The sequence below is a fragment of the Achroia grisella genome, unplaced genomic scaffold (assembly GCF_030625045.1).
Source record: "Achroia grisella isolate CSIRO2021 unplaced genomic scaffold, CSIRO_AGI_Agris_v1 utg918, whole genome shotgun sequence".
Lineage (NCBI taxonomy): Eukaryota > Metazoa > Arthropoda > Insecta > Lepidoptera > Pyralidae > Achroia > Achroia grisella.
This window is the reverse complement of record NW_026713067.1, coordinates 2,010,204-2,024,864: the sequence shown is the minus strand read 5'-3', so window position 1 is coordinate 2,024,864 and position 14,661 is coordinate 2,010,204. Positions and strand designations below refer to the sequence as shown.

The 14,661-nt window shown below is 31.5% G+C and overlaps 1 protein-coding gene across 5 annotated transcripts in view; it reads right to left on the bottom strand.

Annotated features, from left to right (window-relative positions):
• The window catches only part of LOC131853982 (ras association domain-containing protein 10), a 127,009-nt gene that overhangs the window by 21,459 nt on the left and 90,889 nt on the right, over positions 1-14,661 (bottom strand). For all 5 annotated transcript variants that reach the window (XM_059205090.1, XM_059205092.1, XM_059205091.1 and 2 more), the window contains 2 exons: positions 12,996-13,057; positions 1,992-2,030 (listed from right to left, as the gene is read on the bottom strand). The gene's annotated coding sequence lies outside the window, so the exon portion shown is untranslated. The remainder of the gene's footprint in view (positions 1-1,991; positions 2,031-12,995; positions 13,058-14,661) is intronic.

The following is a 14,661-nucleotide window of genomic DNA, read 5'->3' as shown; positions in this document are numbered from 1 at the left end:
ATGTTGTAAGGTTGGCAGCCCTGACTGTAGATATGTTCACACACCAGCTAAGTGACTGGTACCTAATTAGTGTTGACACTGGCATTGTTGGTATCTTGTTTTGTTCATACACGTTTTAATTGGACAATTGTGATCCAACGTTACTTTATAAATTCATTTCATTGCAGAAGTTTGTAGTTTGAAATAATTGGAATATAATTATAGATTAATTATAATTCACTACCCACTACCTGATTGTTCGGCTACTTTTGTTTGAGATAAAGGCCTTTTCGTAATAGCACATATAAGAGAATATTACAGTAATAATATAAATATTGTAATAATAATAGGGTAGTAATAGGTACAACCTAACTTCATTTACAAAAACTGGTAAATTGTGACTCAAAGTTGCGCGAGTCATCTGGTTATTAACATTCATGAATAATTTGTTGAAATAAATAGGCAATATTCATAATTAAAGTTTTCTTTCTTCATTCTTCTATATGTACACGATGTGCGTGACCACACTAGGTTGAGGCATCAGGAAATTCACGGGTATATTGCAAACTCCTGTGAATTCTCCCAGTGCCAAGACGCAGTGTGATCTTCTTGGTATCTTCTTTTCTTATCTTGAAAAATATCTTCTTGCTTAATTCTGCTTGATATCTTCTTTAAACAACAACAACGAATGAAAGTATAAATAAAATTATATTTATATATACCTTTGTTACTTGTGTGTTAGATTTGATTTGATATTGATTAGTTATAGTGGTTAATTGTATAATATATGTATGTGTATATATAGTAGATGAGAGCTTTTTTTAAATATATGATAATAGAATGGTGCCACGCCTGCGCTTTTAATGGGGGATGATATGATGAGAATGAGGTCAGATCAGTTAGCCTATTGTGATGAAATCACTCGGAATTAACCACGTGGTTTCCAGTGAGAACTGTCTGGAGGTCGACCTAACAAGGTGCCATGATGATTGCTAGTAATGGAGTCACTAGTTCCCATTACAATCCTCTACAGATCAGAGCGTAGTGGCATAGCGGTTTACGACTGGATGGATAGTGATAACGATTTGATTAATTGATTGAAGATATACATGCGTAAGCCGCCGAAAGGTGCGTTTTTGTATGCGATTTGATATTATTGTAAACTTAATTTCTTTATGTAACTTCGATAGAAACAGATAATGTTTTATATAATTATGAGCTAACCCCGTAAACGTTGTTTTGCTATATAAATTAAAAAAGATATTGGCGATAGAATACTGAAAATATAGGGTTGAATGTATTTTTAATGCCACATAATATAAGACAAACAAAAAATTTGTCTAAAAATTTTTTTAAAAATGTTAGCGGGAGACAACTCTTATCACTTAGTCTGTAAAACAGATAATAGCTGATTCTCAGACCAACTGAATATTCCGTTTCAGAGGAGTATGGTAGCTAACATTATGACACGAGAATTTTATATATAAGATTTAAAACACTGTTTAATATTGGTGAACAAATTATTTTAACATTGATGCTACAATTTTTTCTACTAAACTTCTTTATAAAACTACCATTTGTAAATGTTTCCGTTCTGTAGACATCACCGGTAGCGACGCGGTTAACCGCAAATTTCCGTATCATAACACAGTACAATATTTACTGCATTTCATAAAACTGCTCTGTACATACTATTATCTCATTTATTATAATGCCTTAAAGTTGATAATAGTTTATAGACTTTTCAAAATACTGCAATATTTTGATTTTTTTATTGTAACGGATTGAATTAAGAGTAGCAGTGACGACATGAGCCTGTACTTATTATGTATCTTTTAAAACAATTATAACTTGCAATTATTACGATGCTTGTAATATATTAAATTCTAGAAATTATTATTATTAATATAATTCCCCATAATTTGATCTCCACATTGAGGCACATAATATTACAATGTATATAGACTAGCAGTATTTCAGTTATTTACTTTTATGCCTAGAGAGAAACTTACCACATGCGTGAACAGGCTATGTCATGGATATCAGTTGCTCTGAAACAAACAAAACATTTTTTTAATTTTTTTCGATAACCGAATATCATTACATAACCCCAATTTGAATTGGGTTAACCTTTATGTATATAATTATGTGCACATATTATTGTATTATACAAAGATATCTAAAGGTAGAAATTTAGTTCATAGTCTACTAAATGCGTAGAACCATGAATAATTAATTTGAAGGATAAATAGTTAATAAATAAAAGTTCATACTGACAGACATACGACATTTAGTGATTGACACACCGTATAAATAATATAATATTATTCTATGTCTAATCGCGCTCGTTCAGTTCATAATAATCCATCCTTACTATTGCCTATAAATATTTCAAACTCACAAACCACCCACTGTCACCATCAGAATAGAACTGTAACTCTTCCACAGAAGGTTCAAATTACTGTAGCCGTGGTTTGATAATTTTGTTGTTAGCCCGTTGTCAAGGCAACCACTAATTTAAAAAAAACAAACGATACCCGGTGACTTTGATATGTCGCTAACGTGAATTAACGTAAATCTTTTCTTTTCCGTGTCATTTCCGTTAAGTGCTGGTTTTCGTTTTAAGAAATATTGTTTTTTGTAATTAACGTGCTAATAACTAGTATTAAAAACATGTTGGCGTATTTTGGACTTAATGATAGTTACTATATTTATAAAAATATCGTTATATATCACACTTTTTTGAAGAAGTACAAATTAAATCGATACAATGTACATTTGTACTTTTTCACATAATCGAGATTAATAGCTTGGGAAATTGTATCTATACTGCAATTTCACACTCTGCTTTCTTTTTCCCTTAGAGATAATTATAATAAAGTATAGTATTATTGTAAAAAATTGATTAAAAAGTTATTTGATGTTTAGTTCAAATAACACAGCTTTGCATTTCGTAGGCTATTAAAAATATAACATCGACGAATACCAAAATTTAGTCTAATTCTAAAAATTTCAAAATTTGCATATTCTTTTACACTTTTACATGATTTTTAGAACAGTAATCGTAGATGCAGAATTGCGTGAAACCTTAGTTTGTTTTTTGTATTGATAATTGCTTCTAGACTTTCGAATTTTACATCAAAAATATTTAAGATATTTTTTCATATGTAAGTACTATATAGGTCACTAAGAATTTATTTTTTATCGTTTGCCCAAAGACCATTAAAACGTTAACTTATTATTGTGCGTGTTATGAGAATTAAAAAAGTAATAATTTTACTTGAATATGGAACTGCAATAAAAAAATAAAAAATATTGTCCGAAATAAAATAGGTAATTTCATTTTAAGGCAAATATATTGTTTATAAAAAGGCTATAAACAAAAATTATTGATGTAATAAATATATCGCCTAAAACCGGTGAAATCCTTTGGTAATTGGCATTAATGTTTTTAATCTTTTATCTTAAAATAAGATTAATATTCTCGTAAACATCATTGTGTATAAACTGTACCTTCAATTTAGATATATTATTCTTCTTTAACGGGGTAATGGTAGTAAAGCTATAGTGCCATCCAAATTATAATGTAATAAATTTTTACATTACACACTAAAAAATTACTAGACTAAAATGAAAGAAACACATTCATTTTAGTTGAGTCATTTTTGTAGTTTCTCTATTATATTACAAATAATATACTAATAAATCCTTTTACAGTATTAATTTAATGGACAATTCAAACAAAGTCCTAAAGTTGTATTTTCTAACAAATCATTCCATTTTGTAAATTATACCGGTATATATAGAAAAACTGAAACCTCTTTCATAACCATTTTAGCTATAGAATTCGAAATACAATAAAGACAGCTTAAAACTGCAGACAACAGTTCAATATCTATAATAAGTAGATGTTGAATAAAAGGTTTAATGTATTAATCATTACAATGATTACATTCCTACCCATATCATAACTATATTTTAAAAATACCTAACTATAAAAACTAATAAGGGTTACAACGTAACACCTATACCATATATAGAACAATAGAAATGGGGACATTTAGGGGTCAACCCGTTTGGGTGGCATGACCCACCCTTTTATGGTGTTTACCCCTCTAAAAGGGCGGGTTTCCGTGATTTTTGACACGCAAACCAACCTTTAGCGCACGTAAATGGCACCTACCTATGTAGAACTGAAACTTCCATTCACTTGAAGTGATTAATGTTAACATTTTAATCAGCGATTGGGTTTATATACCTATTATTATGTAAGGTGCCATGAAATTGAAAATACTGAATCAGCTTTCAGGAAGTTAGATTTCTTTTGTTAAAAACCTCTTTTCAAAACACTTTCTTTATAAATTAGAGAATTTTTAAATGATAATAATGTTTTTGTAGAAAAAATCTATCTTAAATTCATAGCGTTGATAATGTTATCTGATTGAACAAAGATTGAGTGCGTAGCGATTTCTATGTTTGATTATCGCAGGCCTAATCCTTGTTAAATGAATTTTCTTAGAACAACATTTATTTAAAAGAGCAACACCCACGTTCTTCTTGTGATGAGCCTGGGTTCCGAATGAGTGGTAGAATAAAAACATGTGACTATTCCAAAGTGCTTATATTAAGTATATTTGGATAAAGATTATTCTACTTAATAATTATAGTTTATTTTCTTATGACTTAGTTGAACGATTATTACTAAAACATTTTTTACATAAACAAAAAGGTGATAATATTTATTTTCTACAATTATTGTAAAGCAGTAATTAATATAACTAGATAGACTACAATTTTACAAAATCGCAATCAGTTCTAATTTCGCTAACACATAGCAACAGTTTGATTATATCCGTATAAAAGGCAAACACACGTAAAAAGACAATTAATATAAGTCATGCACGTAAATTAAAAGTGTACAATATAAATTTAAAATTATGACATTAATCCTAGCATTTCCCAGCTGGTGTTCCCAGGTCGATTTCTCACCCTACCCTACCCTAGCTAATTATATAATTAACCCCACCGGTCGCTAGCTGGCGACGTGACCGTTGGATATCAAACAACGATCTTATTTGATTATGTGTGGGAAAATACATCCAATTGAAACGGTGACTAATAACTATTTTTTATGTGACTATAATGGCAAATAAGTTCGCCGTCCACCGGATGGTAAGTGGTAACTTGAATGGTACCACCGATATTACAAAGTGCATAGCAGTTTCAGATGACTGTTGAAAAAGGTTTTTTAAAAACCGATTGTTAGTTTCAGAGATAAACTGTCGTTCTACAGAAAATACTTTTCTGTATTAGCCGTTCGTGTGTAGAACTCACTTCTATCCTCTATTTGTTGCACACCATCACTACTCGTTTTAAGAACTCTGTTAAATGTCACTAGTAACCTATTCTTATTCTGTCATCCTTCATTCCGCTTAGTTTGTTCCATATTGCGTGTTACATAATTACTTCGATCTCAATACTTTTATGTATTATATATAATGTGTATGTATGCATTTGTTTGTATTAATATATTTAATGTATTGGATAAATACTCATTTATTGATATCATACTTAAGTTAAGCGAGCTGTACAAATTCTCAATATGCGCACTTATACAAAAATATTGATAATTTAAAGAAAATACAACAATTAAAATAAGAACAACTTAAAAAATTACATAAGTCCATTGTTGCGCTACCTACCACTTTCTGTCTTCTCTCCTCTACCCAAAGGCTACCTGGAAGAGCTTATTACGCTACAAGACCAAATTTTATACCATATTACACGTATTTATGTTTATTATACATTACTTCTGGTCGAATAAAAAGTGAATAAATATTTTCAACGGCATATAAACTTACATATAAACACATCAAGAAGCGACCCTGCAAAGGTCACAAAAGAAAGCGATTAATTTACAAACCAGATGGAATAAGACCTCTGTTTAATTATTAAAATTTAACAGATGCATATTTTAACTTCAGGAGTAGTCAAATAACAGTCCAGTTATATTTTCACCTGTTTGCACCTACATGCTGGAAATAACTATCATCTGCTCTTAAGTAACGTTGTAACCTTTGGGTACATATAACTAGTTCAATAATATCACATTTTTGACAGGCAGATGGTTTAAATTTTGTACAACATTCATGGGTATTGATCAAGGTAGTATCAATAATAAATTAGTTATCAGTTGTAAAGATGAGAGTAATATAAACATGAAAAAAATCATAGACATCACTCTATGTCCATATTTTCTTCTATTCTACAAGTTCATATTCAATTCCAAAATCATTTATTCATGTAGGACATTTTAGCCGCTTATGAACGTTCAATTTCTTATATTATAATTTTTTTCCTATCATCCAGTTCAGTATATATATCCAATTGAGAAGAACTGGCAAGAAACTCAATTGAATGACTCATATATTTTTTTAAAAACCAGAATCTTTACAATGTATATTTATATAGGTGTCTATATCTAACATTAAATGAAAATCCCGTGCATGATCAACTATTGCCATGCACACTCATCATTCAAGTAATCGTATAGTGAGTAATAAGCTTTGATCAGTAAAAAATATTTAACAGATGTTTTTAATATATTTAAGGGTAATTCCAGTATATCCTTTGGTATCGTATTGTAATTAGTAGTAATAAATAGTCATAAGAAAATAAAGTATAATTATTAAAATAGAGATAGATATAATCTTTATTATAGATGTCCATGATTCATGATTTTTATGTTTATATATGCGATATGCGACTTCACCACTTTCCATCAGGTGGGCGTGTTTTCCAAAACAAAACAACTTAAATTATTACTGTACAAAATTCTTAGCTAATTTTATAACCCGCATAAGTGTGTGTATATTGTTATTTTGTGGACATTAATTTTATACCAGATTTTATTGATTGCAAAATAATTTATGTTCTCAAAGTTTTACACCCAAACATTAAGATTGAGATCATAAAATCTTTAAAAGTGGCTTGTTATAATGCAAATAAATATTGATTATATTACTACCGAAATTGTTGGTACAGTTTTATTACTTTTAAGAATAATTTTACATGACCGTAATAAACAGGTTTCTTTTCTTCAGTCATATATTATTTTCGTCGTGGCTCCTTGTACGACGTTGTGGGAAGTAATTAGTTTATACTAATATTATGAAGAGAGATTAAATGTTCTTATGCTAATAGTGGAGGAATTTCTCAAATTGAGATATTGAGAGAGAGGAGAAAAAATTATCCACTATTTATTATAGATGGGTGAACAGCACTATTAATCTCAATGGAATGGTACGCCCATCGCTACCAATGTACTGTAACGTCGACCTCCTCCTCCTTGCAGTCCCTCAATGGTTAATTTGTCTCGATGGGTGATGATCTCACTTCACCCTCATACTAGACATATTTCGCTTTTTTATTTTACTATTTAAGTTCGACCACCACGCGGTTTGTTCTAGAAACCATCGCGGTTAATTCGTCTCAATGGGTGATGATTTACTTTATCCTCATACTAGACATATTTCGCTTTTTTATTTTACTATTTAAGGTCCACCTCCACGCGTGTCTCCTAGAAACCATCGCGGTTAATTCGTCTCGATGGGTGATTCATTCCTTTCTCGATGGGTGATGGGTGATGACCTCACTTCACCCTCGTACTACATGTTTCTTTGATGCCCCGAAAGCGTATACCATAAAAACAGACGAATGCATTTTCTTATATAGCATTTAGACTTCAGCACTATTGCCGATTTCAAAAATAGGGAGTAAGTATAAAATTTAATTATTTTAGTAACGATGTATTTGATTTTCTTTTTACTATCCTATAATATTAACGTGTATATTGTTTCCAATAATTCTTATAATTTCTAATTAATTTGTGAAACTTCAATGAATTAATCAATTTATTTGTTAGCACCAATGAATTATATACTTTATGGCCGTTGTATTAGAATAAAACATAAAAAACGTAGTATAATTGACTAAGTTCACTTAGCAGGCACTTGACTAGAACCGTGACCGTTAATGTTAACCATTTACCGCGATAATCGATGGTAACAACAGAACCAAGGTAACGGAGAAACTCGAGAGATTATATGCATCAATTAACAAGAAATTGTAGCACACTGCCTTACTTTGATCGCGGGTTCTATACCCGCACAGTATAATATGTTAGACCCTATTTTCCCCATAGACTTTCATTGGGGCCGTATGCGTAAAGACTCAAAGCGGTAGCCAGCCAGGCTTCATCCGCAAGCGCAGAAGCTTTCTGATGTCTGTGTAATGTAATGTATTAGTGATAAACGACTTAAAAGAATATATGGGTATAGTCTATGGCGACTCCGGACCGGAGCATTGAGTGTGTACAAAAGTTAGATTTAGCACAAGTGACGAAATAAACGGTTTTTCTAGAGATAACTGAGGAGTTTAAATTAAATTATATAAACAAAACTACACAATGTCTTCAGAGCCTTCACTGTACGATAGCACAATCACCACAATCGATGAGGTCGCTTTGTGAATTTTCCGATAATTTTTGTACGTTGTGTGACAACTGCTACGCATTCCAGGATTCCGTTAGCGGCCGTTTCTTCGGCTTTAAAGCAGCACCAACGAGGATAAAGAGGACTGTCTGTAGCATATATTGGATATTGTTTGTTTAAGGGACTTTGGCCCGACATTTGACCTATGATTATTTTAATGTTTTTCCTATTAAGGTTTAGTAATCGTTGATTACTGATAAATTACTCATAGTCTAAGCCATGCTTAGATTACGACTAGATGATGCTGTGTGAATTGTTGAAAATACATAATTGCAATAATAACTACAGAAGGAAAATTTTAAATAGCATTCTATACTTGACCACCTGACTTCATCCGCATCCTATCAATCGGTGCTGCATAGCGTATGCCGTTAGCGCAAGTGGGTACACCATTCCATTTTAATCCATAAAAAACTCGTATTTAATAAATTCATTTAAATATTGTATGAGATCTCAACATTTTTATAATAACATCAATCCATAAAAATGGCGGATTTTAAATAAATTATTTACCATTAAAATAATTGTTGATACAAGATTACAATGAAATTTGCCATCAGTATTTAATGTGGTCCAATTTAATAAAAATGCCGTTTAAAATATAATAAAAACAGAAAAAAATGTCATTGGTCGTCTGGCGAGTTTCGTCTGGCCACTTTTTGTTTGGTCTAGCGAGACTGGTATAGTCAGGACTAGGGATGCTAACCGATACAAGATACAAGATTTTTGCATTTCATAATAATAATCCATGATAATTCACACAGCACCATCTAGTCCCAATCTAAGTAGATCTTGTGTTATGGGTACTATACAATTGATATAAATACAATATTTAAGTATTAAATCAGTTTTCTAGTAACCATAACTTATTATTTCTAATTATATATAATGTATATATTTACAAATTATAAGTATATACATATAAAACAACCCAACACAAACAATCATACTTATGAATACTGAATGTTTGCGCCGCACGAGGATTAGAACCCACGACCATCTGAAGTTAGGCGGTGTGTTAAACCACCGAGATAAAGAAGAAATATAACATCACGATAGTTGTCTCATCTAAGGAAAAATAAATAAAAATAGAAATAATCTGTATTCAAATAAACTTAATATAGTATGAGCACTTTTGAATAGTCATATTTTTTTATTTTACCACCCATACGAAATTAAGAACGCAACTTTCGATAAAATAAGTGAAATACTGTATTTGTTATAACACCCCCCCTCCTCCCTTTCCCCTATATGTCATGATGTACGAGAATGAGGAGTAAAATTGAGCCGAGGTAAGAAATTTTTATTACTTTTTCGTACGACGCAAAAACTTGTAGAGTGGCAACCCTGATCATGACCAGGCTCAATGTTATTTTAATATTTGACACATTACCAGCGATTATGATCTCATTGGCTCTTGTACTACGATACTTTCTATTCAGAATTAAATATATTATACGTAATGTAATTGATTAGTGATGTAACGCAATAGACTTTCGTGTTTCAGTAGTTGTTATGAATCAGATCAAAATCAATTCAAAATCTAAATATCTTTATTCAAGTAGGTCTATTATAGATTTTTATGATATGTCAAATCTACCGTCAGTTCGGAGTGCTTTCGAGCTAAAAAGAACTAACAAGAAACTTAGCTCTTTAAAAATGAGCTTGTTTGTATACAAAAATACAGATTAATTTTTAAATTCAAGTCAGGGAGAATAGAACGACCACCAGCATAGGCTATTACAATTTTGTCAAAAGAAAATAGTGTAATTAGTGGCCGTAACTCGAACAGACCACTACAAGCAGCATTAGTGCACGAGTATGACGGATGAGCCAGCTATCATTGCACTCGATCATATTAAAGGGGGAGCACACTTACACGGCCCACCACGCCGCTACAAAATTTAAATATTTTTTGTTTTATAAATGCATGCATATTGCACATAGAAAACATCTAGACCGATACAAATAATTATATTCATGAATAAAAATGTTTGCACCGTGCGAGCAATAGAACCCGCGACGGAAGTAAAGCGGTGTGCTAAACAGCTGGACCACCGAGGCCGTCAAATCAAATCAAATGGAATTGTTTAGCAATTATAGACCGTATAAATAGTGGGTTAGAGCTATTCCGTTCGGGAGCCTGTTTGCTAAATACGGTTAAATTGTTCATCCAGAATGGATCGGTATCCGGTAAATAAAACGTAAAACAGTTGTTTGTGAGAAATCATTTAAAATACCAACACACAGAGTAAGTACGCATTTCTCACGAGTAGCCTACTCATTATTTGCATTAATTCTGAATATTTTATTTTCAAACCGTTTTTCTTTCGTTCTTAGGATGCAGGACGCACCATTTTGTATATTATTTGTCTTTTGTCTATTATTTTATATATTTTATGAGTGCTCGGAAACACTTCGATATATCCAAGTGCTGGTCACAAAATGGTGCCGTGATGATCGTCGGGTCTGATGGTAAAAAGCATCAAGTCATAGGATTTTATATAGAAAATAATTGTATTCTGGCTTCATATATTCTGGACTCATATATTTATATAAATAAAATACTAGTTCTTCCTAAAATCTTCAGTTTTTCCATAACAATATTTACCAGCCATATACTTAGGACCGTAGGACCTACATGTCCCTTCACTTACACTTCGCACACCAAGCCAAGTAATGTTAAAAGGTTAACAAACTTTGGTATCTATAACAGGAGCTGACTTCGTCTGCATAAAATTTTAAAATTTCGTTTTCTTCCGGGTTTTTTGTCTATGCAGAGCCTATGTCTTCCCTTCATAATAATAAAATACTAGTTCTTCCTAAAATTTCCAGTTTTTCCATAACAATATTTACCAGCTATATACTTATTGGACCGTGGGACCTACATGTCCCGTCACTTACACTTAGAATAACAAGCCAAGTAATGTTAAAAGGTTAACAAACTTTGGTATTTATAATAGCTGACTACGTCTGCATAAAATTTTTAAATTTCGTTCTATTCCGGGTTTTTTGTCTATGCAGAGCCTATGTCTTTCCTTACGATATCAATGTATATTCATGTCAAATATCATTAACACGTTGACTGCTAATTACGAGATAACTCGTAAATCTCGTTCTCTTCTAGGACGCCGACTAGCTGCTATCTCGTACTTTTTTAATATTATATTATTACAAAACGGACAAAAGAAATATAATTATAATAATTCAAATTAAATAATATCTTTTTAATACTTTAAAAAACCTCAATTATTATGTGTTTTGATAATAACTAAGCTGTAAATTAATTTTAAAAATATTATGTGATTAAATCAAATTGTCATTTTGACAAGATTTCTGAATATTGCCGAGACAGTCAACGTGTTAAGATCCGTTCAGCAGTTTAGTAGTGAAAAAGTAACAAATGGACAGACAAGTACATGTTTGCATAACTACTAACTGAAATGATTAAACGGTATCAAACTATGATGCCATATCAGTGTCCGCGGCGACATGAATAGGTACTTAGTTGTGACACCTGATTGCATAAAACCGGTTTAAATAACAGATTAAACTATTAAATAATAACACGCCGACAGACAAGTGTACTTGTTTATTTATATCTGACGACCTTCTTGTAGTACTTTTATTTATTACTACCTGTACCCGCGACTTCGTTCGCGTGGAAATTAACTTTATTTTTCTAAAATAAAAGTAGCCTGAGTTACTCCTTATTACAACAGCTACCTGCCAATAAAAGTCCCGTGAAAATCGGTCCAGCCATTTCAGAGATTAGCCGGAACAAGCAGACAGACAGTCAGACAGACAAAAATTGTAAAAAAAATATTTTGGTGTATATATTTATATTCACATATATGTAGTAAAAAACGGTTATATCAATATTACAAACAGACACTCCAATTTTATTTATATGAATAGACTAGCTGTGCCCACGGTTTCACCCGCATGAAATCCTATGCTATGCACACTCTATTCAATTCTATACGATCTTAATTATCCTAAATACATTAGCAGTAAGTTTCATTTCCATGGGAACAATACCAAACGCTGTCTACGCACTATCAGAATGTTTTTCCTTCATACCCCGGCTCATTTGTCCGGCTTTATTCATTATTCTTTCGCCGTTCAGACTATCAAGCTCTGGAATGACTTACCTCTTGATATCAAGACCGCCACGAGTAAAATTTTACGTCAATTGCGGGAATATTACTTAAATTTGAAACTTCGTTTTTACCACGTTGAATATAAATATGCCCAGCCGAACATAGACTTTTCAAGCGTTGCCTTGCATATTATGTGCAACGTGATTTCCCTGGTTATTATCATGTGTTTTTTTTTATTTCCGTTTAGGAAACTTGATCCCAAAGATGGACACATTAAATTTAAATCATCCCTTTTATCCATCCGGGGTAAAAAAACAAAACAAGTTTATCCATATTTGGGTTAATTACCCAGGAAACTTACCTTAAGGCCTTCGTCTAAGGTCAGGACGGGAACATTTTATTGATCGCTTTTTCTTGAGTTATCTGTGGACCAAACAGATGAATATAAATATTATTATTAATTATAAATGAACATTTGTTTGAATGATGTTTTTTATAAAGGTTTTCTTTTTTAGTTTTAAATTTGTTACTGTTACATCTAAAAAATACAATAAACAGAATATTCAGTTTGTCAAAATGCGGTCTTATCGCTTAGCGATCTCTTCCAGACCTTTGGGTAGAGGAGAAAAGACAGACGGTGGTAGACGAGGATCCTATACCTTATATTTTTTATTACAGCAGCATAATGTTATGTAGCATTAATATCATCTGTAGGAGTACAATGCTTTTCAATATAATATATTAGTTTCTGAACCTGACTGAAGCCGCTGGCAGAATAATAATATCACATTGCAAAAAGCAGCTGTATTGTCGTGGCGCGCGTAAAGACACGTTTGACAGTAAGATAAAATAAAGATTATGTTCAATTAATTGTCGTTTTATATTCGTGTCAAAATTTATTATTATTAAAATTGTAATTACTTGGTCAGTATGATCCGTAACTCTAACTTATGATACCGAAGAATTGCAAAAATATAAAATGTATAAATAAATAATAATAATAAGTCTTAATAATCTATACATATAAATAAAATTGGAGTCTGTTTGTAATATTGACATAACCGTTTTTTATTACTTGCATATGAATAAAAATACGGTACACACACCAAAACATTTTTTTTACGATTTTTGTCTGTCTGTCTATTTGTTCCGGCTAATCTCTGAAATGGTTGCACCGATTTTGACTGGACTTTTTCGGCAGGTAGCTGATGTAACTTAGGCTACTTCTTTTTTTTTAATTAAAGTTAAATACTACCGGACGAAGTCGCGGGAACAGCTAGTAATAAATAATAATAAACAAATCACAATTAAAATAGATTAAAAGTGACAAAAGGCAGTCTCATCGCTATTAACAATCTCTGGTAGGTTGGAGACGTACACTAGACACTATATGGAAGTTAGTTTACTATAATCATAATTGTCATATTACAACAACAAATTGAAATTTAATGATTAGAAACATAACAAGTCACGAGAATCCTAGCAACCCAAACCATAACAAGACCATTCACTATTCCACACTAACCATGAATAATGTATTAAATGTTACACTGTTGTATTATTAACGAGAGAATTAATTAACTGTGGGTATCTACGGCGAACAAAATTGAAAATAATGTAAAATTAATTTTCAGAAGTATTATTATTAATAATAATATATATTATTAATACGTGAAGCAAACACATTGGACCCTTTGTCACGAAAATTGCGCGGACAGAGGTGTATAAAAATTACTCTAAATCAATAAAAAAACATTACCTACTCTACGATGTATTTGATACATACACGAATATATACTCTTTTGTTTATTGTTAAGGTCTGTGGTCAAATTGAAAATAGATTATTATTCCTAGTCCTTGGGGACTGAAATACGTGAGTCTTACGTAGTGTTAAATTAATTATGATCGAATTTCGACCATTGAGCTATCGTTAGTATATATGTTTAATTAAAAAAATACAGGCGAATTCAGAATCTCCTTATTTTATGTAGTCGGTTAAAAATGACAGAATTAAAGAATATTAGAAT